Source organism: Protopterus annectens, chromosome 7.part0, assembly GCF_019279795.1.
Source record: "Protopterus annectens isolate FY-2018-M chromosome 7.part0, PAN1.0, whole genome shotgun sequence".
Taxonomy (NCBI): Eukaryota; Metazoa; Chordata; order Ceratodontiformes; family Protopteridae; genus Protopterus; species Protopterus annectens.
In genome coordinates this window covers 333,324,383-333,347,689 of record NC_056739.1, presented here as the reverse complement: position 1 = coordinate 333,347,689, position 23,307 = coordinate 333,324,383, and positions in this window count along the sequence as shown.

Sequence of the window (23,307 nt, the reverse complement as noted above, 5' to 3'; positions counted from 1 at the left end):
GAGTAAACTCCTGCCATTCCCTTTGAATGTCCTTGGGATGTAAAGAATGTTAGTCTTCTGTCTTTTTTCGGTAGGGACATCAGCCCTAACAAACACTGGAGGTTCTAAACATTGACAGGATTCAATGAATACCTGGAACCTCTTCCCTGACTAGATTCTGTGGAACCCTTCTAGGACCCTCTGAGACAGTCAACTATGGTTCCTCCTCTGACTGGAGCAGATGTCTGCAAAGCATCAGTGGATGTGCAAAAAGTATCCAAGCTGGCCTCTGACAGGGTCACAGCAGAGGAATCCAAAATAGATACCAAATAGCCTACAGAGCTATCACTCACTTCTAGAGAGACATCTGTTAGTGGCTGGACAGCTAAAGAATCTGGCTAAGATTTCTTCACCACCATGTTTAATGGGAGTATCTTAGGGTTAATCAATTCTGCCATGCTAACTGTTTAAACCTCTGGTTCTTGAGAGAGATGGCCAGGGAAGACAACCAGCTTCTAAGAGTCTTGGGCACAAATGCCTTATAAATACTACAGGAGGTATGGTTGTGGGAAGCACCCAGATGAGACATAATTCATGACAATCCTTATGGAGAGTCTGCCTCCATCACTGACATTTTCCCTTGAAAGACATGAACACCAAGTAACTAAAGGAAAACAAGACCAATGATAAAATGAAAAAAGACCCAAATGGGGCACCTATCTGATGGCTGTGGAATTCAGCACAGCAAAGGGTGTTCAGACTGAGTGAGATGGCATTTGGACTGATAGCAAAGAAATTCAAGTAACTGATCTGTTTGTCACCTTTATGCCCTATGCGGGTAGCATGTGTGTGATGTGTGGTACATACAAGATCTAAAGGCTTTAATATACTGGCCAGAAGTTGAGTTGCCCTTGGAAGGAGATCCATAAGGTTAAGAATATTGCAACAGTGATATAGGACATCAATTGTGATAGTTGAAAAATTTCATTTATGGATTTTCTACTATGAACACTGTTCTAACACAGAGGTGCTCCTAAAACTAGTTGATGCAGTAAGGTCTTGGTTAAATTTGAGTTGTCAGCTTTCTTGTTGCATAATCAGATGAGAGGATTTTTTTAACCCTTTTCCTACTTTTGTTGGACCTGCCCAATGACTCCACTACCTATACGCAGCTGACCTATTTGTTTCACTGACGTTTGCCAGTAATCCTTGGGTGCAGGCAGGAAATGTATGATCTTTTCAGTCCTGTAGGGGGAGTCTTATGTTTGAGCTCATCCATTTGTCATATGATGAATCATTAGTGAGTGGGACACCTTTAGTTCATAGTGGCCCAACCTGTCCTCTGCTCAGCTGTGTGCTGCCTGCTACAGAAAGTGTATATTCATAAGCAGACTTCAAATAGTGTGCTTGCATTTGGGCTGCATGTACTCAGCAGACCCATGTTCTATAGGTGTAACATCTTGTGTTACCTCTATGCATCACCCAAGTGCCAAGCTAGAGCCATCTTCATCCACCTACAATTATCAGGTTGGTAGTAGCCATTAACATCCATTGTCCCCATCTAGATTCCAGGGTTTTATCCCTTTATACTACAAAGGTAGGCACTGAGGCCTTACAATATTGAAGCTTAAGAGATGCTGTGCTATCAAATGATCACTTAGACAATTCAACAGCAAGTTACTTTGGTGATACAAACATATAATGTCTTGTGAATCCCTAGCTGATTCTTCTGTGTGAGATGGGTGCCATTTTACATCTGGAGGAGTAACCTCCATCTACTAGAAAAGACTGGGATAGTAAGTCTAAATGTGTGTTAAAGTCTCAGTAGATGTGACATTAGAATGAAGCTGTGCCTAAAAGATGGCCAGTACTAGACATACCCCTTGAATCCACATAGGGAAACTAGTGGTAAGGGAAACCTGCAACTTAGAGGCTTTCATTCAGTGAAATGAATGGGGAGGGAGTCCACTTGATAGAAGAATATTGGCAGACCAAGATGATGTCAGCTGCAGCGTTTACCAAAGTTAAGGCTGCAGTCTGGGAAGGAATTTGGCAAGGCTATGGAGAATGACTAACTTGTCCTCTTGCAAACCAGCCTATAACTGAAGAATGAATCAGGGCACCATCCAATCTAGTCTTAAATGTTGAAATGCTGACCTTGTCTGGTAATGTATGGACAACTGAAACTCTCCCAAAATGCTTTCCTTTGAGGAGGTTGTGTCAAGTCTGCAGACATGATGACCTTTGTGAGGTAGTGCCAAGTGTGCAGATGAATAACTACATTTATATGCAGCTTGCATAAGCCAAATTCATCAAAAGCTGCATCCATTTCAGTTCGTCGGACTAGGTCTACCAGACTAAGACATGTACCCATGGACTTTTCAGTTTCTGAACTAAATATGATCTGTTGGTACTTTCCAGTGCTTTTTGGAAAGACATAAAGGTGGGCCAACTGCCTATATTTAAAAAAATGGTAGTAAATATTGATATACATCTGTAATCCCCGTCTATTTTTAAAGCTGTTAGCAGGCTATTCCACTTTACAAAACTGGATAAGTTCTTGCTATTTTTATTTATAGCAAGCATCACATAGCCTGTTACAAAGAGGAAGCTAGAATAACCGATTATTTTAGTGATGTATATGTGGCTTAGGAACTGTAGATCCTGTTCAGTGCATCTAGTGTGCCTGATTGATTTGTTCTGTATGCTTTTACTCCCATTTCATAACTGCTCTGGCAAAGAATTAAATCTTGGGAGATTCTATTTAATTTTGGTGAGGTGAAATATCTTTAAAAAAGTGAAAATCATTTAATGGCATCATCTGGTTTGTAATTTAACCCTAGATGTGTTCCTCCTGTGAAGATTTTAAATGACTTGTAAAGAGCTGGAACATCTGTTCCTGGATTAACTTGCTTATAAAAACAACAAGAAAGAACCTGATTATTTTCCAACAATTTTTATCCTCCAGTTTTATCCTTATAAGAGGCAGGAAGGGATCTAAAGGTGTTGAATTAATGTAGTGGGTGCCCTCCATCTGGTTTCAGTGGTCATAAAGAAAAGTTGCAAAATAACCTATTTATTAAAGTGTATTCTGAGTGGCATGGTGTAGATGTATGGTATTTCAAACAACTTTAGAATTATGTCCTCTCCATGACCCTAACCAAGAGGAAGTAGATTCTTTCTTGGAATCAAGTGTTCTAACTGTGAGATCTGTTAAGAACATTTCTCCCATGACATAATGCACATTGCATGGGATGCCTGAAACACCATGGCTGCTTTTGAGTCTAACCTCTGTGTAGAACTGAAGATGTGGTGTCATTATTAACTTGTTGCTTCCTAAAAAGTATAGTTACCGGGACACTAGCGTTCCTGTAAGAGTATACTCATTTTTACAGATTTCCCTGTACTCCTGAAACAAGTGTACTCATCACTGTTTTCCAAGTTTAATTTCTGACATCCTGACAAAGGTACATATATAAAACAAAGGCATCTGCAAGCTGGCATGATTTGCTAAACGTGACAGTAAAAGGATCATCATGAGATGTCTAAAGTTTTAGCTAAAGAATATTTACACAATGAAAAATAGAACATGTCCATGTTTAAGTAATTCAAAAATAGATTGTGATACTGAGCTGACATGTTGAGGTGATTATTCAAGCAGGGTGTATATAAAATGCATTAAAACATGGTGGGTAATGTGGAGACAGTTACAAGTATTTCATTAAACAGCTGTGACCTACTTACGGCTCCCAAATATGCAACAAAGTCTAGAAGATTTAGGATTTTTGCTTGAAGTATTTGCATAGGTATTTTTATACCTCAAGTAGACTTCAGAGTATTTTTCATCAGCCAGAATACAAACGTTGGAGGTGTGATGGGGAGAGGTAATTGGAACATATTTGAGTGTAATGAGCTATCAGCCTTAAAACTTCCAGCAGACTACTTTGTAAGAAATACTGGGTGAGCAAGGAAATTATTTTTTTGAGCTGTGAAACAAAATTGGAATTGTCTAGACATAGTAAGTCCTTGTCGAGTTTAATTCCGGAGGCTGCCAAAACAGTAATTAGAAAATGTGAATCCAAGCCTAAACCAGTCATACTAGAAGTAGTGAATATAACACATGAGATACAAAGAACTAAAAGTGGGAAAGGGAAGGAACAAATTACATAGAAAAAGTGGGAATTGTGGTAATACTATATGCAGAAAGTTTTGGGGGAGGAATGAGGTTTAAGGGAAGGCAGGAATGAGCTATAATGTTAGAAGGTAATGTTTGCAACTAAAAATGTCAATAGTTTGTTTTAACAAATTTATAATTACTTAAGTCATAACTGATAATTCAATGAAGATGTTTAAAAAGAGCAGCGAATTACATGTGAACACATGGTGCTATCATATAAAACATTAAAGCTCTCAGTTGCGCCAGTGACAGTAGCCATCTAACACAAATGGCTTTGTAATTAATATTTTGAAATATTGTGAAATTATATGTATAACTTGCATTTGGCAACATCAGAAAATAGCAGCAAGCTATGTCCTCTTGTTCTACATCATTGGAAAGCTCCAGAACAGGTGAACAATTCCAGCGATGTTATCTTGGATCTGTTTTGCTTACTTGGAAACACTTACCATAACACTGTTTTTAGTAAACAAGATATTTTTTTTATAAATATGCAGTATAAAATCAGCATCTACAGACCTTTGGTGCTAACAGTGGAGTATAGCCCATTGTCTACCCAAGAGCTACGTATTTCATTTTTTTATAATTTACAGTTTATTGGATATTTATAAAATCTAAAGTGTTTTCAGAAGAATTTGTAGAAAACCTTTCAGGAGGCAAGTGGCTTCCAGGCTTAGACGTTCTCAGGAAGTAAAGGTGTTACCCTCCTGCTGCTCAGGATTAAATTAGTTAGTCTTAGCACCAGAACTGTTATCAGAAATTTAATGTAAGTTGGTTTACAGAGCTACTGTCAGGCTTTCATGAGGGGTAGCAAGAGAAAACAAACCAGTCAAAAGTATTAGAACCCTAGCTCTCATCAGGGTCACTTAAAATATTAGTACTATTAACTTCAGACATTAACAGAATAAGAGAATGTGCATCAATATGCATTTCTGAATGTGCATTAATATACATTTTTCTGAAGAAAACATACAGATGTCTAATTATTGTCTTCATTTCTTAAGTGTAATTCACCACCTTTTCCTCTAAAAGTCGCCAGTTTTATGAAGGATTAAGAGGGACAAAGTTAAAATTTGAATCAATATTGGAGACAGTTCAGAAGTATGAGTAGGGTGACTTCTACTTCTCTAAAGCAATTGGATCAGTAGTTATTGTATCCTTCAAAGTGATCCTAAACTTGAGATTTAGTGTTTCTGGGTTACTCAGTGAGGTCCAGCATGGATTCATAGTGAGGAAATCCAGAAGGGACTAGTTTTGTGACAAGATGACAAGGACTGGTAGGTCACCGGTATCTGTGTGGATTTGAGATGTTTGGAATTCCAAAAGCCATGGATTTACTCATACAAAGAATAGGTAGAAAGCTGTTGGCAGAGTAGTAATTAAAGGTGCAGGTAGATATAGGTTAGATGAAGGCATAACCCAGGGCCTTAGCTGGCTCATCTACTGCCTGGTGCTGCATCTCCATTTTGTTCCCCAACAAGGTAAACAAGGTCCAGTTCTGTGCCCTCCAGCTCTAGTCTGAGGACCAAAAAAGCCATTTAAAATTTAAAACTGTAGCAAACTGCTTGCTTAAATTAACCCCCCCCCCCTCGACACACACACTTCAGTCCATACCTATTTCATTTTAATCCTGGAAATGAATACTAGTGCTGCACTACAAAATGACCAGTATCCTATAATCACACCCCCTAACTCCTTGTGCCTGGGGCAGCAGATCCCTTTGCCCCATCATAGCTGTGCCTCTGGTAGAACCTCCAAAGAACTGCAAAATGCAGTCAAATCTAGGGTTCTCTAAAATGCAGGAGGTAACCTCCTTGCATTCCCTATGTGGGATGCTTCATCCTTACACCTCCCCTTCTTGTTACAGTTCAATAACTGCAAACAAGATATTCAGCCAAGACAGAGCTAGCTATCAAAATATTTCTTTGGTAATCTGCTTTGCAAAACTGTAGCAAAGACCTAAGTTCATTGCTACAGTTCCTATCAGTCATAGGTAGTCAAAATCTATCCTTGCAGCTGCTAAAAGTTCTAATATTCAGTGTAGGGACCAGTAGGCACCTCAGCTACAGTACTGATTGTATTTCCAACAAACCTTACACCTAAGGCAGCTGCCATCTTCACCCTGACCTCGCAAGATTCAGCAGATTAACAGCAATGTACTCTTTTACAAGCTATATGTGTGAATCTGTTGAAAAAAGAGAGTTCAGGCAATCCTATTTATCGAGTTCAAATGCAACTTAAAATCCATGAACCACCCTTTACCTGACAGCACATCAAAAGTAAGTGACTCAACAATTCAGTGGTACTCGTACCTTACTGGTAGAACATTCAGTCCTATAGAAAGCTTGTACCTTACTGGTAGAACATTCAGTTCTATAGAAAGCTCGTACCTTACTGGTAGAACATTCAGTGCTATAAAAAGCTCATACCTTACTGGTAGAACATTCATTCCTATAGAAAGCTTGTACCTTACTGGTAGAACATTCAGTCCTATAGAAATCTCGTACCTTACTGGTAGAATATTCAGTCCTATAGAAAGCTTGTACCTTACTGGTAGAACATTTAGTCCTATAGAAAGCTTGTACCTTACTGGTAGAACATTCAGTCCTATAGAAAGCTCATACCTTACTGGTAGAACATTCAGTCCTATAGAAAGCTTGTACCTTACTGGTAGAACATTCAGTCCTACAGAAAGCAACAGAGCCAAAGCAGAGGGATTTCTGTGTTTGTAGTTTGCCTCCTATTGCAGTACCTTCTGGGGCCTCTTACTCTAATATTAATGTTCCTTATGAACTTCCTTCAGTGAACTACAACCTCTATGCTTGTATCGCTGACACCCTCCCTCTAAACTATCAAAAACTACAAAAAAAATCATGTTTGTTGGGAATTAGTTTAAAGAGACACTAACAAAAATTCAGCTACCATGCTGTTTTGCTTCAACTACAGGCTTGTCTATACCAGCAGTAAGGTCCACAGGTGTTCTTGTTCCCATAGTAACCTATCAGAAGTACCTTGGCATGTTTTTTGACCAACAACTTACTTTCATTTAGCATACAAAGCTCAGCACAACTCATGTTCTGAAAACTCAAACTCCTACAAATACAGCCACCTGCTGTCCCCTAAGTGAGTATGCAGATAATACACATACATGAATACTGCCTACCTATCATAACACTAAACTCTGCCCAAAGCACAAATACAGACTGTAGCCAATACACTATTCTTTTCAGGGAAAGGAGCATTATTATATTTCTTTTAAAAAGGCGACAAACTGGCTTCCACCGAATACTAGGACACCTTTTCAACTAAAATCCATGACCTTCAAACTTACAGAATAAGTTCTGCTCTTGACTCAGAACTCCATTAATTTGCAAATCCTTAACCCCTCTGTTCATCCAATGGTGTATTCCACACTCTCAGCAGACCTCATTTTGGAAGGTCCTAGGTAAGAAGCATACCTCTCAACCTCTTAGCACAAGAAATCTGGACAAAGCCTACCGTAATGGGGGGACAAAGGCCCAAAATAGGGACACATTTTAAATATTGCTTTTATAAACTTAGAAAGTTGCTAGAGTAACAGGATTTGTGTTGGAATGCATTTTCTTAATTATTTGAAAGCTAAAACTCAAATACATGTCATTTAGCGACTTTAATCCTTAGATCATCCCAGTTGTTTGTCAAACAATTTTTATGAGGAACAGACCAAAAACATGACAAAAAATGGACATTTTGCACAAATCTGTACAATTGAGGTGTGACATTTACCAAATTTGGTCCAGTACTTTAGAATACACTTCCCCAAGATGTTAAGCTCGCTAGGGACTAATATGCTTTCAGGAAACATTAACATCTACAAGAGGAATAAAATTCATCTACCTAGATAATGGCTAGATGTATTTGCCTAGATAAATGTGTAATTGGCCATCAGATAACTGTTCCTATATTGCAGCACTATTGAAATTAACTTGTGTATACAGCCGTGTCTTGTATATATTCTAACTTTAAATGCATGTGCTTCCACTGTTCTACTGCCTTGCATAACTGTTCAGAGTTGGACCTTAATATGCATGCAGTCATACCTGACTATGGTCTACCTCTCTGATTATGCCACTGCTTGGCTTTGGTCATGGCTTAAAAGGGTGCTCAATATATTATCCCACCTGCCCAATTTACAGACAGAAGTAAATGTATATCTCCTTACATGAATGTGAGAAAAGCCCCTACTTCTCCCAGGCTGGGGGGGGGGGCTTTCTACCCTGCATCCCCTTGGCTAGTGTGACATTTTATAATCTTAGGTTAAGTTAAATTATTTCAAACCTCAGTTGCTGGAATATGCTTGATGGGCTGGGATTCAATGAAACAAGCTTGGAAGACAAGTAGAAAAACCAATATTATAAAATTGCTGCAGATCTGATAGCTCTATCCTTGAATCTGCAATTCATCCATTGGTTTCTCAGATGTTGGATCTCACCCATCCAGTTTTACCGAGACTGCTGGCATTTCACAAATTCATCACTGAATCTCATTTTTGTTTTAATCTTGCACACATTTAAATCCTCAACTCCTTCCCATTTTTCCTGCCTGGGGTAAAGACGTCCCATCAACTGTTCCCCTGATTCAGTGCTAATCTCCTGCCTTTAACAGTCATGCCTGACTGTCCCAGATCTTATGAAATCCATTTCTTGGCTGGACATTCACATTTCCTTTTGTTTTCTTCCTGTCTCCCAAATATTCCTCAAATCATCTTTCTTGTGCATATGCCTGAACCACAATAAACACTGTCCTTTTCTGCAATTGGAGCTACCTTGATTACAACTTTATCAGTCAGTTCTACAGTGTGCATCCTACCATCAGTCTCAGACACTTGGTTCATAGGCAAGTCCTAGGCTACTGCTCTTGCAGGCCATTTTAAGTTTAGCCAATTTCCTTTTTGTGCTCTAATTAACCTGTCCCATTTGGTTAGATTGGCCTTGCACATCCCGTGGTTGATAATTACATAGTACCCCTAATGAGAATAACTGGAGTCATACCACAGATAATTTGAGAGGACCCATTCATGGCTCTGTCTATTACTAGTACAGGGGCAGTCCTGGAGTAAATTTGTTCCCATCCATAGATCCAAGTTGCTCTTGAATATGGACATGGATGAACTTTGTTTTATATGGATAGGGATTCTGTCCCGGAGCCATGGTATCCTCTAAGATCAACCTGTCCATCCAAACTGTTCTGATGTTGCAGAAGAGGTCTAGATCCCTAGACCAACTATTTTGGATGTCATTTCACTTGCTGATGTGCAGTAAATCTTAGTATGTAGTTAAGAGGATGCCTTGTATGCTAGAAACAGGTCACCTCTTAACAGTCTATCGGATACCAATTCTAGTGACTGGGCTTTGTTTCGATCCAGGTAAAACATGTTTAAGCCTTGTATCCTTTTAGTAAGGCATCTCTGAGGGTGTTCAGTCACATGTGTCTGCACAGATACATGCTGAAGGCAACATTATATTCAATGACTGGCCTAATGAGGGTTAAGCAAATGGTCATGACATCCCTAGATCTATACACAATCCACTGGTTCAGTAGCATAGCTAGGGTGGGGTGAAAGGAGCAACTGCTTCACGTGCAAAGTGTTAGGGATCACCCTATCTCTAATGCAAGCTTGTATTGCAAATACAAGTGCAATGCTCCATGTGTGGTCTTAAATGTAGCAACTGCTTTTTATACTGTAGCAAGCAATTTGCTACAGTTTAAAAGTTAAAAATATTTTAACTAAAACCTTAGCATAGTAGCACTCCATGCAGGTGAGGTATAAACTGTAGCAACTGTTTGCTGCATTTGTGGCAAGTAGTTTGCTACAGTTTAAAACTGTTTTTTTTTTTTTAAACTAAAATATGAGCTGTAGCACTCCATGCAGCCAGGGTATAAATGATAGCAATTTGTAGCAGTTTGCTACAGTTTAAACACATATTTTTAATAAAATATGTTGGAGGGTTGGGGCAGGGCACAGAAATGGGATCTGAATGGCTGATGCAGAGGGGGACCATTTGTACATCTGACCACCTGGTTGGTGTGCCAGTAGAAGAAAGACTGTTTTTGCTCTTCACTGGAAGAGCTGGGGGTATAGATTTAACTGTAATACACCACTCACAATGTAGTTATGGGATTATTACAGTGAAGTGCTCTCTTCTCCCCTTGAAGAGCTGGGAGGATGGGGTGCTGGTTCACAGTACAAGCCCAGGGTGCTGGCTGAACCAGCTACATTTATGCCTTTGTTTATAAGCTATGCAATACAGAAGGACTTCTTACAGTGGACGCATTGGTCAAAAGTTAGTCTACTCTCCACAAATTCCCTGTGCCTTCACTGACCTTCTGGTGTTGTGGTGTGTGAATGGTAAGATGTGTTTGGGTATGGTTTCTTTACCAGGCATATAATTTTTCATTGAATGTTCATTTCATTGAAATACAATTTAGTAAATTCATGTCACTGAAAAATCATTTCATAAAATCATAATTCATAGATTTATCTCCATACTTGTACAGTAACTCCGCAGTCTCATGGCTGAAGAAAAACACATGGCAGTGAATCAGTGTTTGTGCACAAACTTCTTCAAATCGGGAGGGGGGGGGTAAAAATTATGGTAATCTTATTTAATGTACATTCAGTGATATGAAAGCTGCACCATTGTTTTATATGCCTTACTTTTTTAACTTTGTTGGCATTCTTCTGTCACTCTCCACCCTGATACTCTGTCATTTGGCTACAGCTCTGAGCCGTGCTTTGACACTTTCAGACTTCCACCCCTCAAATACGTGCAGCTGTTAACCCCTTCCATCATCCCTTGTCATGTCAGGTGCCTTGTCTGAACCCAATTTCATCCCATATGCCTTCAGCAAATGATATGCAATGAAATGCAAAGCTGATGTTCCAGTCTTCCAGCAATGCCACAGTCTGCTTACAGCAGATTAGTTCTGTCCATCTCAGTTTCGAATGTAGCCCCTTACAAGTAACCACAGAGGTCAGCTGAACCCTGATGCACAGCCACTCCCACTGAGAACTGGACCTGAACAATGTATTTGATTCAGTCATACGCTCCAGCACTTTCATGTAGAATAACTGGAGTTAGATACTTTTGTATTGCCCACCACAGTTGAATATTTATTCTTGTACACTGACATTCCAGTATTTAGGTTATCCCAGACTGGAGATTTTCTCCATACTGCAATATGTACTCTCAGGAGACTCTTAACTTTCCCCAAATCTTGATTGTATGTGCCATGACTTCATCTGAGCCATTTTTTTGATTTTTTGGCATTTTCCTTTTCTCTTTTGGGTTAGATTGGGTTCTTCCTCTTTCATTGGCTTTATATTGGGCAGTACATCTCTTTGAGGAAAGCTCATTCAAGAATCACTGCCATCTGAGTTAACTTACTAAAATGGTAGAGTGCCTCTACCTTGTTTGCTATTCACAATGCTCAGCTTCTGTTAGCCAGCAAGTATTTCCTCTTAGCCTAGTCCATGTTTTCCTCACTTTTTCCTGCCATCCTTTTGATGACAAATTCCTGAAGTTCATTCCTTCACCTGCTTTCCTTATGTATGTGATGTCCATACTTGGACGCATCTGTCCTATAATGTTCATTTGTGCAGTTGGGAGACACTGGCATTCTTTGATCCGACTACTTCCTGTTTGGAGACACTGCCATTCTTTGACCCCACTACTTCCTCTTACTGAGGTGCTATAGCCCTGACTACTTGAACTCTTATGCTTTCATTCCAGTCAACTTCCAGGTCTTCAACCTAATCTCTGACTTTAGAGCCTTCTCTGACCACTGCTTGAAGATGGTTGTGGCTACCAGTGGTTTACGCTGTGGACCAACTGTTTCAGTGGGGGGTGACTTTGCAATCTGATTCAACCTCATTGCCCTTTTCTTACAAATCTAGCAGAGTAGTATGTTGACCATTCTTGTTGGAGATCTTGTGACCGACTCTGGATGAACCATGTACTGGACACAATCAAGCCATTTGCTAAACAGATTACTATCACCTGTCCTCCTTTACTCATGTTTTCACACCCATGTGGACCCTGGCAATACTATCCTGTTGTCTGTCCTAATATCAGCAGTTCAAGTACTACTTTGTTACACCACACCACTTCTCTGCTTCCTGCTAGTAGGTTCAGCTGTATGAATTGTCTTTTCCTTGCCACCTCAACCCTACTATGGGGCATAGTTTGATATGAATACTGCTCTTTCCTTACACTAGTCTGACTGCCTTAGATCTATCACTAATTCTGATGACCTCTCACCGTTATTACCATGCCATTTCTAATCTCTCCTCCTCTTGAGTAATAATCTCTGTATTTCAAGCCTAGTGGCTTTACTGCACTGCCCACATACAATTTCCCTAGACATACAAGATGTCCAGTCTCCTCCTTGCCATCATATCAAACAAGATGCGTCCTGTCAGTGAAGTAACCTAGGCTGGACATCTGGACACCATCAATAGCATATTGATGCCAAGGCTGCTATTCTTTGACAGGCACATGCTGGCCAATACATGCACATAGATGACTCATACTATTTTGCATGGGTCTATGGTGTAGTTCAGTAGGCTGGGTCCTCGACTGACTTATCACTAGCAAATATCCATACCCATTTTTGGTGTGATTAGTCAATGTGATTAAATCACCTAGTGGCAATTTTTACATGGCTGAGTGGCTAATCCTGACCATGTACAGTCAAATTAAAATTTGAAAAGAGGGCTAAAGCAATACTACAGGGATACAACCTTTGTTTAGCATACTTTGGTGAAGTGTAGCTAGCTCAACTAGTACCTTACCCTCTTGGAACTGCTAGCTTCTTGGTCAAGCCCCCCTAACACTTTGCACCTGGGGCAATTGCCCCTTTCATCCTACCCTTGCTATGCTACTGTTTGGGTCAGAGGTGAAGCTTATTAGTTGAGAAGTACTCTGGTTTGCATGAGTTCCCTTTTTAAATTTTGAAATACTGAAATCCCGAATTTCAGTATTTCAAAATTAAAATACCGAATCTTGAAATACTGGTAAACCAGAAGCGCGGAATTCAAAATCCTGAAGTACGGAGATTTTGAATTATCACTTCTGGTGTTGTGGTGTGTGAATGGTAAGATGTGTTTGGGTATGTATGTATGTGTATGTCTGTTGGTTAGGGGCTTTAGTGTCTGTCAGTGTGCGTTTTGACTGATGTGTGTGTGTGCAAGGGTGTGTATAATGTGTGAGAGTGAGTTGCTTGTGTGTGTCTGATTGTGCAATCTCAGAATTAATATACAAGTAGGGTGTGTGTGTGGGGGGGTGAAGGAGGGCTTGCCCCCCTGCTTATCCATGGTGTAGGATATTATATTTGAGTTGGGGGGAAGTGGTGTGTATTTGTTTGTGTGTGCTGTATCTGTAGTGCAGCGTCGGGATTTGAATTTTGCAGTTTTAGGGTTTCGGTGTTTGGTGTCTTTGGCTATGTAATTTCGAAATACTGAAATTCGGGATTTCAGTATTTCAAAATCACATAGTGAATCCAGTTTGCACATATCTGTACTGGCACTGAATCCACTGCCTGTGATTTCAGTCACTGACATGTTTTTCTACTACTTATTTGGTGTAAGAATTGATCAGTATTTCATTAAGAACATTGCCTTCAGTACTTTGCTAAGCTCAGTAATCACACTTTTGCTGAGCACCTAGTGGAGAAGCATTTCTTACACCGTTTACTATAGAGTGAGAATAGCATGTCATAATTGCCTTAAGACCTAATAATCTAGTTTGAGGGGGCTCAAAATTTGGACTGAGGCAGGTATGGCACTACCATGAACTGTTTGCAAAGTCCATTGAGGTATTTTACACACAAATGAATCACCAATCAATAGGGTGATTCTAAGATTGCTAGTTTGGAAAGCCTCATCAGCCCTTGTGTCTGACTTGATCCAATTTTACTTCTAGGTATTTTGACATTGTGGAGTCTCTCCACTGCCCTAGGATATTAACTGTCTGGTGTTCCCAAAGACTCAGTGCTAATTGTAGCTTTTCCCTGTATTTTAACTTGTGCACCATAAATCTGGTATTCATCCAAATATTTTTATGCTCATGATATATGTTTGTGTGGAAACTCGTCAGCTCTGAAATTTTACTTGGTAGCTTGGCTCAACTCTGTCCTTAGAAAAGCAAGACTTTAAAGATCAATTGGCTGTTTGGGCAGTTTTCCATCCCTTTCAACTTTCTGATTAAAAAGCCAGCATTTGCACAGGTTTGCGCTTGTTTAAGCTCCGTGGAACCAGTTTTGGCATACTGCAGACAGCAAGAGCATCAGGAAGGAGAAAGAGATACTCCAAGTGCCTCCATTTTGATTTTTTCCTAATTTACTGCTTTCTACGCTTGTTTTTAATCATTTTTTTAATTAATTGCATTTATTTAAACTCTATTTGCTTTAATATTGCTACACACTCAAGTGTGCTAGCTTGCACTGCATTTGTATTGTTTTTACTGCTGTTTTAGCTGCTTTTCTGTAAAAAAACAAACAAAAAAACCCCAGAAAAGTTCAAAGCTTGTTACCCATTTTTCCTGTAACTTGTCTAGTCCTGATAGAGATTTGCTGTATCCAGGACTTTTTGTAACTTCTGAGCCCCCCCCAAGCCTTTCTGTGTTGGAGGGAAGCCTTCTAGCTTATCAGTGGGAGTGGTAAGCACTAGATAGCCTATTTACCACATGAGGAGTGGTTTCTGGCCCAGAAATTGTAGTTTATTGGCTCTTTGGGCAGTTTTTCCATCCCTTTCAACTTTCTGGTTTAAAAGCCCGCATTTGCACGGGTTTGCACTTGTTTAAGCTCTGCGCAGTGGCGCCGAGCTAAGGTAAACTATTACTGGTGCCAGAAAGTCTGCTCTTCAGTTTTTCCCATAGATCTTGCTAGATATTTCTCTCTCTCGCACTTCAAATAGCTTAATTAGTTTGCACTTCAACAGGTTTTTGTAGCAATTATTGTAGCACACCTAGGTGCCATCAGCACTAGTTGTTCTTCATGGAAATAGCTCCAGTACTTAATAGTTACGACCACCCCTCCTGCCATGATTAAAGGGCAGTTCTCTGTGCCTTCTCCTATTAACTTGGTGCACTTGGGCATTCTGAGGCAGTGCAGCAACTGCCTCATGTACACAGACAACCCTCTCCTCTTACCTCCCAACACTCAGACTTTTGAGAGATGCACTTAAATCACCAGATTGGAAGCTATGCACTCTCCAGCCAAGACTGGACTAACTGGTCTGGAGGAGAAGGTCAACACCTGCACCACACCATATGGAGCACATAGCCCTCCAGAACACCCACCATCACAGCTCTCACAAAAACAAACCACACACCCACCTTCGTGGAGAGTCTCAATAGAAATTTACCCAAATAGCAGATACCTCCAAGAGAGAAACCCACTTGACCACCACAACACAGCACAAACTACAGGACATATAGCTCACCTCCACAGTGTGCCCCTCAACCTAAGCCCCTAAGACTAAACACCTTGCTCAATACACTAATAGGTGACTCAATAGTGAGGCACACAGATGTCCCATTCACTAGGTTGAATAAGGAGAAGGTAACAGTCAACTGTCTATCCGGTGCCAGAATCCGACACACAACACACCCACTCAGGTCACTCCATAACAAGTACAAGTATGTCATTGTCCATGTGGGTGTGAATGATCTGAGATACACCTCTCTGGACTACATGAAAAGAAACATGGTGGAGCTCTCGGATTATGTTGTCCAGGCAGGTATGACCTTAGCACTGAGCAGTATCCTACCATCACCCAGAATGATACCGCAGTACAAATAAAAAATGATTGACTTCAACAATTGGCTAAGTTTCTGGTGTCATTCTAAGGGGATCCAGTATCTGTCTGCTTGGGAGGATATGATTGACAGACCTTGATGCTTTACCAGAGATGGCCTAAATCTGCCACACCTGGGTTTCTGGGTACTGGCCAAGGCTCTTGCCACCCCTGTAGTGCTTTTTTAGGCAGTGTTCCAAAGACCAATTTACCACCATAACAGCTATAAATAAATGCAATCTGAGGGTCACACTGCTCTATGCTAGAAGTCTAAATCTCAAGATGCACTTGCTTGAAGCATTCCTCAAAATGGAGAACATCAACCTTTGTGCTGTAATAGAGACCTGGTTTAAAGAGGCAGAAAGCACCCCTGCACTACCAGGCTATTATTCATTCCACACTTTTTGGCCCTGAAACATGGACCGAAGCTCCAAAGGCGATGGTGTCTCCATATTCATAAAGGATATGCATACCTCCAGACTAGTAGCTCCGCATAATGCATTTGAGATACTTCAGGTACACCTAACATTGGGTAAGACTGCAATCCAGGTCATAGCCTTCTATAGGTCCCCAGCCATGTCACTAGACTCTCACTCCACATTCCTAAGCACCCTAGAATCTGTCAAGATCCAACCCACTCTCATACTAGGAGACTTCAACTACCCCTCCATCAACTGGGAAAACTACTCAAGCAGCCATACACTGGCCCAACGCTTCCTGGAATTCATCAATTTCAATGCTCTGGACTAGCTCATTCTGATCCCCACTAGAGGAAGCAACATCCTTGACCTAGCTATTACTAACATGGGTAACCATTACTCTACACCAATAGTCAATCTCTCCTTTGTCAGATCCGACCATAAGATAATCACCATGGAAATCCACATCTCACCCACAGTCCCCGGAAAGGTAACCACCTCACAAAACTTCTCCAAAGCTAACTTTGGGCTCCTAAAAACAGAGGTGGCTAACTTCACGGCACCCATGCCAAAGGAAAATAGCTGTATGACTGCTAAATCATACACTAATGCACTGTACGAACATGTACATAAATGCATGTAACTAGCCATACCCAATAGAACCAAGATGCTCTCCTCCAAAAAAAAGAAACCAATATGGTGGTCCCCTGCCATTAATAAACTCCACAACAGAAGGAAGAAACTGTTGCAGAAAAAGGTGAAGTCCCAAGACTGGAAAAACTCCCTTATTATCCTCAACAAAAAGTTGAGATCCCTCATCAAATCCTCCCAAGCCAGCTATGAAGGCAGAATTGCAGCAGTCACTAAAAACAATCACAAAGTTTTCTATAGTTATATCAAGAACCTCCACAGCAATACTCAGATTTGCTTTGAGTTACTGCACAATGGCACCTCCTATACTAAGCCAACAGATATTGCCAACATACTGGCCGAGAGATTCAGTGCCAACTTTACCCCTCTCTCCCCCTAAAGGACCAATCACAATACTGGAAGAATGCCAGGCACCCAGCATTACTGCAGCACAGGTTAAAACTGCATTGTCCAAAGCCAAGAATACAGCTTCCATGGGACCCAATAATATCCCTGGCTGTGTTCTACATGAACTACAAAGTGAACTTGCACCACAACTGTGTGCCCTGTTCAGTCGCAGCCTCACCTTAGGCTTTGTCCCTACTGAATGGCACACTGCTACACTTATCCCTCTCCATAAAGGAGGAGCGACTACAGACCCTGGGAATTATCACCCCATTAGCCTGATGAGTCTGATATGTAAAGCTATGGAGCGCATTATCATGGACCTGATTAACAAAGATATAGGAAATCTCCAAACTTTAGACCCCACACAATTTGTCTTTGTGAAAGGGAGATCATGCCTGCTCAACCTGGTTGACTTCTTTGAATCGGCCACCAGGGCTGTAGATGAAGGTAAGGCAGTGCATAAAACCTACCTCGATCTGGCCAAGGCCTTTGATACCATTCCTCACTCTTGAATTATTGATAAACTCACCAAACTAGACATCAACCCCTATATCACTAGGTGGGTTGCAAATTGGCTCACAGATGGAACACACAGTGTGAAAGTAGCGGACTCCAAGTTAGACTTCCGACCAGTCACGAGTGGAGTCCCACAGGGATCGGTCCTGGATCCTCTCCTGTTCGGCATCTACTTCTCAGAAGTCCAGGCCAACACAAAGGGACTCTGGTTGAACAAGTTCGCAGACAACTGCAAGCTGGGAGCCATTATTAACTCCCCAAGTGATGCAGCCATCCTACAGAAAGGCCTCACTGAGACCAATGACTGGTGTTGAAACCATGGCCTTAAGCTTAACGCCAAAAAAAAATGCATGGTCATCTCCTTTGGAAAAACTCAGTTCCCACTAACTACCACATCGATGGGAGCCCACTGAACACTGAAGGCGTTCCATTACCACTGTGGTCCTTCTATGTAGCATACCTCATTGCCAAGGATTTTGCATCCAGGAAGAAAGAGGTCATCATCTCTCTCTACTCTTCCCTCATTAGACCAATCATAGAGTATAATGCCCCATTTGGCATGTACCTCACTAAACACCTGCAACAGCTGGAGAGGCCACAGAAGTACCTCACTAGGCATTAAACACATGTCCTACACAGACAGACTCTAAAGATTCCAGCTGTTCTCCGTCTCATATTGCCTACTTGGAGACAATCTCTGCTTGACTTACAAAGTCATGTCTGACCCAGCTCTGTTAGAAATGCTACATCTAAGGAATTCCCAATCCCTCCGCACCACATGCTCCAGAGACCTTAACCTCATTACCACAATCAACAGAACATGCTGGAGGGACAGGTTTCTCACCCAAAAACTGCCCATGCTCTGGAATAGACTTCCCATACATGTCAAGCAGAGCACCTCGCTGTCCCTCTTCAACAGAAATCTTGAGGAGTGGATGATAATATTAAAGTTCACCCTGGGGATCACTCCAGTGGCTCTACTTGATAGTGGTGGCATGATGCCAGGGCACTTCTATGGGCTAGGCTTGTAAAGGCTCCAGGGCCATTAGCCTAGTACACACCTATGAACCTATGAATAGTGTTAGCACCAAAATAGCTTAATATGTATAAAGAAAAATGGAAGTCACTAGAAAATGTCCAAACATATATGCATTGGATGTCTTGTTGGACACATCCCTGGCTTATGTTCATACATCTGAGTTCAATGTCATGTTGGACACCTGCTACAGATTAGTCACTGTTGAGAAAGATGCCATGCTTCCATGCTCCTTACCCAGGAATAATCCTCCCAGTCATTAGCACTACCTTGGTTTGCAACCAACAAAGATTGTAAATTATCCTCCAGGACAAAATTAGCACATTTGCAATAGATATACTGGAGGCAGCATCAGTGCCACATAAATGAAGCTGATTGGACATCTCTTCCCATAAAGTAACCCTCTTAAGTAGGCTCATTGAAAATGAATACTATGAGTTAAATGAATATTTTGACCACTGCAGCCAGTGTGTACAACACTCTTGATCAGCTGATTTTGAGGATGTCATTTCTATAATTTCCAACGTCTCCATTATGTGCTCTATTGTACTGACTTCATAGTCATGTATGTGGTTATGTAAAGTTTGCTTCAAAAGAAAATGGCCCATAATGAAGAGGCAGGTATGCACAAAAACCATTTGGAATACCTCTTGTACTCTATTTAGGCAAAACTTTAGTCTGAGGATATGATCACTGCCGCACAGTGAAATTGCCACAACTTATTTTATCAAATGCTTGTCCTAGGCATAACTACAACAGGGTCCCTACAATCTGTTAAAATTTAAAGGGATGTGATTACAATACATAAGTGTTTCTCACAGAAAAGCATTAGTTGAGTTTTTAAAGGAATATCAATGGTTCACTTTATGTAATGTGTGCTAGTGAAGTTACACAAGTCAGGGGGTGAGGGGGTGAAGTTAACCACATGAAGGATGCAGTAGGGGCTTGTTCCATGCTAAGAATCTTTTTTTTCTGGTGAAAAAAGCTTCGGCTAGTTGCATTTGTCCAGTTATACCTTCATCCTAACATAACTAGAAGCATCAGAGTGGACCAATACAACATGCATATTGTAGGTCCCGTACCCGTACTTGAAGGAATGCACAAGCTTTACAATATATCACAATCACTTGCATTGCATACAGTAGGTCACCCGTTTTCTAGAATAATTCTGTCAATTTTTCTAGACATATATCGAGCTGACTGATGCACAGTTAAGTTGGCTGTGACCTCATGTTTTGCATATCCCTATTGAAGAGTGTAATGCAGAATAATTGCAGGTTTTTAGCAAGTTTTCATTCTTTTCATTTGCTGGTGGGAGGGGACTTCCCAGTGATTAATTCTTTTCATTTGCTGGTGGGAGGGGACTTCCCAGTGATTACTCACCATTAGCTGTCATGCCTGTCATTTGCTTCATTCATTCTCTGCACAGTGAGCGCCAGTTCTGGCTTTAGTCACTGCTGTGAGGCAGGCACTAGCACCACCAGAGCCTCTTGTCAGGGCCTTTCTGTGTGGTTCTAACACCAGTCTTGGTAGTTGATGTGATCACTTGTCTAACCACAAGGGCATGCAATGTTCTCTATGTGCATGTTTTCACACATGTAATGATGGTTATTGTCAGACCAAGACCAAAAACACATCCCTGGTCTTTCCTTATTGGGTATCAGGCAAGCCTACACTTGCCCACTGTTAATGGATGGATCAGAACCACCAATTGCCTCTCCATAGGATGAGTGAAATTAGATGTCTGCAGATCATTCTTCTAAAAGTCAACTGTTCTGGCACCCAAGCTGTTAACTGAATGCTGGTCATTTGGAGCATGGTCAGAGTTTTATCCTTCTAGACCACATTACTGGCCTGAGTTTTGTAAGAAACTGATATCTGTTTCTCAGAACTGTACTCGGTAGCTCAGACTGAGTACATTTTTTAATTCACTGAAGTTTGACTATTCTGTCTGTAACTGTATTAGTCATCTGTCTATCCACAAGGCTTTGAAACTGCTACAAGTTATTGATTAGGATTTAAGACATTTCACATTGATTGTAAACTGATAATTGGTAGAATGCTACATTCAGATTTTTCATTTTTGTCTAATTAAGGAACATTTTGTTGCACTCATCTGTTCTCAACCCATGAAATTCCATTTTAATTTGTTAGTCACTTAGATGATTGCTCTACTCTGCCCCTTGTTTTCTACCAGACAGTACATGTGTCATTATGGCAGCCATCAGAGGATTTTCATTCTTGCTTTAATATTCCCTCTGCATGCCATTTAATTGCTCAAAGTAACAGCTTTCAGTGGTTGGTAGTGTAGTGCCATCACTCATCACTGAACAAGTCACTCCCACTAGGTCCTCAGTCTCTGCCAGAGATCAGTTAGTGGGGGGCATAACCCAGAACTTGCTCCCAACTTCCCACTTGGATAGCTGAACAAACACTTCTCAACTAGTTGGCTGCTTCAGCTACTGAGGCAGTGTTTGAACCCAGGTCAACTGTATCACGGTCAAAGATCTCATCTCTGTGCCACAGTCTGCAGGCCAGGATTGTTTTTGAAAGCTAGATCTTAAATCCTCATGAAAGAATTATCCTGTATCTTTGTATTGGTGTGTAATAACTTTGGACAAAATAACATTATCCATAGTATACTGCAAGGTTTTGTTAGGACTGTTAAGAAATGCATACCAGTCTAAAACAATGTAATTCCAATTTATAAAGTCCAAGATGATGGATTTATATATAGCTGTACCAAATAACCTGGCTTGATTTCATTCGGAAAGGGCTAACACAGAGACCTGAGGTTTTTATCAATTTAAGGATGCCTGGTTGGGTTCTTGATTGAGTTCTGAATTTTTTTTTTTTTGATTGCCACTTAGGAGCTGGAGTACTTATTATTGCAGGCAATATATACCCATCCTGTAAAGCTGAAGGATTGCATTATAATTGTGTGTGATCCGACTGTTAAATCCTAGAGTTTACAATTCACGTTAGGTCTAACACGAATGAGATTTAACATTATATAGTTGGTCTGTGTCATTCAGAAAGATTGGCATGTAGTAATGTAAACTACAACACTGGCAGTGAAATTACTCATGTTTATTGAACCATTAGGCTTACAGCAATGAAGTCTGAGAGTTGCAGTATACAAAATATGATCTTAAATCTTTGATTTTGCCAATATTGACATTGTCCAAGCAATCAAGACTCCGATTTATCTGCTTAATTAAGTTCATAGCATTTACTGCTGTACCGTAGCTTAACTTTCACCTCTGTTTAATTTTGTTAAATCCATAGCATTTTGAAACTAAGAAAATCTACAGGTGGTGGGAGTAAAAAATTTCTACATGTACCCTATATGATGCAAAGCAAACTAAACTATATATCTTAAATGGTGATAGGCACTGAAACTTCAGTTTGTGGCATTATGCACTTCATCACTGATTACCTTCACACTGCATCACAAAAGAGGAAAACTATGGATTTTAATCTCTCGCCATTTTTTTTTCCTGTCCATGAAAAAATTAGAAAGTCTGACCATGTCCTGACATTTTATAAAATATGGTACTTTAGAATGTTTTCCCTAAGATGATCAAAGGTCACATGACAGACATGGTGGTTCTATCTCCTATCTTTTAGCCTTCTTATGGCACTAGTTTTAACATTTTCATTTTAACCCTTGGCAAAGAAGTTAGAGCAGCCCTTTTTTTTTTTTTTTTTTTTAACATGGCCTTGTTAGTGCAAGGTCTGTTTTTCTTGCCCTAGTCATGTAGTACAGAAGTATGGCTCTATGGCGTGATGCATCTGCCCAAGAGGCCTGCTTTCTCATATCTGTTTCTAGAAGTTTTTGGAAACTGGCATCTAAGTGCATTTCCCACTGCTTTAGTTTTGGTAAACTTAGGCAAAGGAAAGACTAGGCATATATTATGCACTGGTTGTTCAATATTCAACTTTGATGTTACCAGAACATCTAGATGGCTATTTGAGTTGGCTCAAAGTTAAGAAATTACACTGATGCCACAGAGCCAGGTTCATACAATTGTACTAATTTTATGTTGGCATTACTAAAAAGCTAATTATGTCATGAATAAAAATTCAAGACTGATTGTGCCACTTGGGATGAATTTCAAGCACCCCCAGCATCAGAGGTGTGCCAAAAGGAAAAGGCAGAAGGCTAGCTACTGAACTACACAGGGCAACCTGTTAATGGCGATACTGGGAAATAAAGTTTGGTGTGAATCGGCAATAATAAAACTGCCTGCAATGGGGGTATCTTTAGAACAAGCATTGTAAGCAGCCAGCGTCTTAGTGAAGG